Source organism: Panthera leo, chromosome B1 (genome assembly GCF_018350215.1).
Source record: "Panthera leo isolate Ple1 chromosome B1, P.leo_Ple1_pat1.1, whole genome shotgun sequence".
Lineage (NCBI taxonomy): Eukaryota > Metazoa > Chordata > Mammalia > Carnivora > Felidae > Panthera > Panthera leo.
Genome location: NC_056682.1, coordinates 165778948 through 165784531, shown reverse-complemented (window position 1 = coordinate 165784531; position 5584 = coordinate 165778948). Strand labels below are relative to the sequence as shown.

Genomic DNA, 5584 nt, shown 5'->3' with positions numbered 1-5584 from the left:
AAGTCCAATACAAAGGTATACTAGAGCTATAGACGTAGCTTTGAAAAAAAAATACCAAAATGCCACTACCATTAATGATGAGACTGCTGTTGATGGTTAATTCCTTTTTTTTTTTTTTGGTTTTTAATAGTGTATTGCTTTATTGAGGGGGTGTCAGGAGGCTAGACATGATGGCAAGGAACAAAATCAATTAAAGGAAGTACAGGTACAGGAAGCAATAATGTTAAAATAGTAATAAACAAAATGGATAACTGCAGTCATTTTAAGAGGACTCGACTCGTGGAAGATAAACTTTAATTGTTGCTGCAAGAAACATCTGTATGAAGTAGAAATTGGTTTCAGTAATATTAGTAGAGAATATGTTCTAGAAAGCGGAGGTAACTGGATGTAAAATCCTGGCAGCAATTTAATAGAATAGTCCCAGATGATTAGGCTGAGGCCAACACCTAATGAAGACGAAAGCCCTGTCTGGTGGGAATTTTGGATGATACCTAAAGAAATATTACATTGTGCGTAAACCAAATTAAGTTGTTTTCACAAGTGTTGTGAAGTTACATATAGTAAAAGGTTTTTTATACATGCACTTCAATTTCTCAGCAAGAGTGGCATAGGATACCTAAACACAGAAGAGAGCATTCATGCAAGATATCTAACTCTTTGCTATAATAGTGCATACAATTCAAAATGATTACACTATCATTACGTCTAGGGTTTTCTGCAGCTACAAGGTGATGGTAATGGAATGTATGGCCCCCGGTATTCATGTCTAAAAAGCAGCCATCACCTTCTTCTCTGTGTGTTCTCTTTTTACGTTTTTTCTTCATTTTTATTAATCAACACTGCTGTTGTTGCTGCTTCTTAGCAAAACTGGTAAAAACAAAATTATAATCATTGAACATAGCGCTCTGGTAATCAAGATGTTTAAAACCTTCAATCTTCTGGGGCAAAGAAAGCACTGTGCAACATTTGGAACTCTTATTTACAAACAGCGTGGACACAGCTTTTCCTGGCTAGAAGACTTCCGCAACTTTCCAGGTCACGTCATCATAGGAGGTCTGACTTAAGTTCGTTTCAAAGCTAACATAAGAAAATTCTGGATGTAGAGTGATGTGAACAGTCCAATGAGTTCCATTCAATTTCATTCCATTCATTGAATACCCACAAGGATTGAACAGTGTGGCATCAATGACAGAACCCGGGGTCAGGTCACGAATTCTCTCAAGAGTGACATCCTTTGCAGTCGCACATTCTTTCATATAGAACTGGTCCATAACTGCTGGGTCAAGCTCATACATCAGAATTTCCAGGGTTTGATCTGGCTGACTGATTACCTGAGTCTCTGGGAAATACAAAGTATACACGTACCAACAGTCAGAATGCATGTGTCCCATACAATATAATATGCTGCTCTGTTTGGGAGAATTGCATTAAGAAACTTTATTTCTTCCTTGAAATTCCGGTGTGGGTACCTTTGGTAAGAAGGCTTCATGAAATTCTTACAAGAATAAAAGAAGCTTTGAATTGAGTGAAACTCAACTGTAATCCCTAGCAAGGGGATGGTACCACGCCTTCAAAATGAAATGTCTTTTGGAGACAAACAAGCTACTGTGAGCACTGCACATCTTTCAAAAGTATGTCCCACTCGGGCGTCTGGTTGGCCCAGTCGGTTGAGCCTCAGACTTCAGCTCAGGTCATGATCTCACGGTTCGTGGGTTTGAGCCCCACATCGGGCTCTGTGCTGACAGCTCAGAGCTTGGAACCTGCTTCATATTCGGTGTCTCCCTCTCTGTGCCTCTCCCTGCTCACGCTCTGTCTCTATCTCTCTCAAAGAATGAATACACATTAAAATTAAAAAAAAAAAAGTGTGTCCCCTTCGGATCTTGGGATGGTGTAAAGATCCTCAGATTCTTGGCTTGCGTCGGGCTGTTGCCTGGAGAACCAAACCTCCCACAGCTTCTTGGTCCCCTCAAAGAAAGGTGCAGCTTCCATCACCATGAGACTGCGAACAACCAACAACCACAGAAAAATCAACCAAATTAAATCTCTTCTCCCACTGCTGCCCCTGCTGCTGCAGACCGTTCCAGCTGTGTTACTAAAGTTCAGGTTCCTATAATTTTATATTAAAATTAAAAAAAGGATTAATAAAAACTTCCCAGCTTTTTTTGTTTGTTTGCTTGCTTTTTGTGAACAAAAGTTGAAGGTGAGTCTGCTGGACATAGAGGCAGATACAGTTCGGTCTCTGGTAGTCTGCTGCCCTGTTAGAGTAGAGTGAGAGCTAGCTAATATCGCTGGCTATATTGTGGGAGTTGATAGTTAATTCCTTCTTTTTTTTTCTTTTTTTATTTAATGTTTATTTATTTAAAAAAAATTTAACGTTTATTTTTTTAATTTTTTTAAATATATGAAATTTATTGTCAAATTGGTTTCCATACAACACCCAGTGCTCATCCCAAAAGGTGCCCTCCTCAATACCCATCACCCACCCTCCCCTCCTTCCCACCCCCCTTCAACCCTCAGTTTGTTCTCAGTTTTTAAGAGTCTCTTATGCTTTGGCTCTCTCCCACTCTAACCTCTTTCTTTTTTTTTTTTCCTTCCCCTCCTCCATGGGTTTCTGTTAAGTTTCTCAGGATCCACATAAGAGTGAAAACATATGGTATCTGTCTTTCTCTGTATGGCTTATTTCACTTAGCATAACAGTCTCCAGTTCCATCCACGTTGCTACAAAGGGCCATATTTCGTTCTTTCTCATTGCCACGTAGTGGCAATCCATTGTGTATATAAACCACAATTTCTTTATCCATTCATCAGTTGATGGACATTTAGGCTCTTTCCATAATTTGGCTATTGTTGAGAGTGCTGCTATAAACATTGGGGTACAAGTGCCCCTATGCATCAGTACTCCTGTATCCCTTGGGTAAATTCCTAGCAGTGCTATTGCTGGGTCATAGGGTAGGTCTATTTTTAATTTTCTGAGGAACCTCCACACTGTTTTCCAGAGTGGCTGCACCAATTTGCATTCCCACCAACAGTGCAAGAGGGTTCCCGTTTCTCCACATCCTCTCCAGCATCTATAGTCTCCTGATTTGTTCATTTTGGCCACTCTGACCGGTGTGAGGTGATATCTGAGTGTGGTTTTGATTTGTATTTCCCTGATAAGGAGCGACATTGAGCATCTTTTCATGTGCCTGTTGGCCATCCGGATGTCTTCTTTGGAGAAGTGTCTATTCATGTTTTCTGCCCATTTCTTCACTGGGTTATTCGTTTTTCGGGTGTGGAGTTTGGTGAGCTCTTTATAGATTTTGGATATTAGCCCTTTGTCCGATATGTCATTTGCAAATATCTTTTCCCATTCCGTTGGTTGCCTTTTAGTTTTGTTGGTTGTTTCCTTTGCTGTGCAGAAGCTTTTTATTTTCATAAGGTCCCAGTAATTCATTTTTGCTTTTAATTCCCTTGCCTTTGGGGATGTGTCGAGTAAGAGATTGCTACGGCTGAGGTCAGAGAGGTCTGTTCCTGCTTTCTCCTCTAGGGTTTTGATGGTTTCCTGTCTCACATTCAGGTCCTTTATCCATTTTGAGTTTATGTTTGTGAATGGTGTGAGAAAGTGGTCTAGTTTCAACCTTCTGCATGTTGCTGTCCAGTTCTCCCAGCACCATTTGTTAAAGAGACTGTCTTTTCCATTGGATGTTCTTTCCTGCTTTCTCAAAGATTAGCTGGCCATACATTTGTGGGTCTAGTTCTGGGGTTTCTATTCTATTCCATTGGTCTATGTGTCTGTTTTTGTGCCAACATTTATTTATTTTTGAGACAGAGAGAGACAGAGCATGAACGGGGGAGGGTCAGAGAGAGAGGGAGACACACAATCAGAAGCAGGCTCCAGGCTCTGAGCCATCAGCCCAGAGCCTGACGCGGGGCTCAAACTCACGGACCGCAAGATCGTGACCTGAGCTGAAGTCGGACGCCCCAATGTTTATTTATTTTTCAGAGTGAGAGAAACAGACAGACAGACAGTGTGTGAGCGGGGGAGGGGCAGAGAGAGAGGGAGACACAGAATCCGAAGCAGGCTCCAGGCTCTGAGCTGTCAGCACAGAGCCCCACGTGGGGTCAAACCCACGAACCATGAGATCATGACCTGAGCCGAAGTTGTCTGAGGCTCAACCGACTGGGCCACCCAGGCGCCCCCAAAGTTTATTTTTAAAAGTAACTTGTGGGGGCGCCTGGGTGGCGCAGTCAGTTAAGCGTCCGACTTCAGCCAGGTCACGATCTCGCGGTCCGTGAGTTCGAGCCCCGTGTCGGGCTCTGGGCTGATGGCTCAGAGCCTGGAGCCTGTTTCCGATTCTGTGTTTCCCTCTCTCTGCCCCTCCCCCGTTCATGCTCTGTCTGTCTCTCTCTGTCCCAAAAATAAATAAAAAACGTTGAAAAAAAAATTTTTTTAAAGTAACTTGTGGCTTCTGGTCCAGGGCTGCTGACTAAAAGCAAATATTTTTCTTCTCTTACGTCAAGATCCTCATAAAGGGACAATGAAGAGAAAAAAGTAAAAAAAAGAGTGACAAAGAGGCTTTCAGTAGACAGAACATTTATAAAACATGAATAAACAGAGGACAGCCATTTTAGAACTTACAGAGAAGGGCCCAGAAGTGGAGGGGGTTGACCTTCCAGATATAACTTCTCGGTGCTAATTTTTAAAAGGGCTGAAATAGTCCCCATTTACTCCCACCTCTATGCAATGCAAACCCCACACAACGCGGTGTGATGTGGAGCTAGGAGTTTCTCTCCAATGAACCTGAAGTGGCTGTCTGTGCACAAACTGGGACAGTTGAGCATTTGCCTCGAAAGCAAAATTGTTCAAATTCTAGTCTTCAGAAACATTCCAGTTTCCTGTTTGATTATTCAAAGTGAACTCTGCCAGTTGACAGGTGCCACCCATCCACACAATATTGCCAGGCATTCTCAATACAAAATGATAGTCAAGCATGGCTAGAAACTGAAGAAAAATCTGTAGCAAGACAAAGACCGGGATAAACAAATAGAAAAAAAATTACCGCAGTCGGAATATCAATTATTGGAGAATTTAATAGAACATTTTTAATAAAGGATTTAACCCTAATGCACAGAAGTTTGAAAAGGTTTTGCAATCTCCAAAATGAGAACAGGGTGATGTAAGAAAGGAATTGCTAAATATTCTTCTGTTATACACAAACTTCCATAGACAATGACTGAAATAGATTAATCAAGAAAAATCAACTTAACAATGTAGAGATACAAAAAGAGCAACGAGGAAAACAATTAGAAAATTGTAAAATGGTTCTTTAATTCATACATTCTTTTTTTTCTTAATGTTTATTTCTGAGAGAGAGAGAGAGTGCAAGTGGGGGAGGGACAGGGAGAGAGGGAGACACAAAATTTGAAGCAGGTTCCAGGTTCTAAGCAGTCAGCACAAAGCCTGATGCAGGATTCAAACCCAACAACCATGAGATAATGACCTGAACCAAAGTGGGACACCTAACCAACCGAGCCACCCAGGTGCCCCTGTAAAATGGTTCTAAGGAAAGACTCTAAGGAAGAAAAAGAGGTAGTCTGGAAGACC

General features: G+C 41.6%; 1 pseudogene; it reads right to left on the bottom strand.

Annotated features, from left to right (window-relative positions):
- Positions 1 to 833: 833 nt before the first annotated feature.
- Positions 834 to 1989, bottom strand: LOC122218516 (annotated as a pseudogene).
- Positions 1990 to 5584: the final 3595 nt, after the last annotated feature.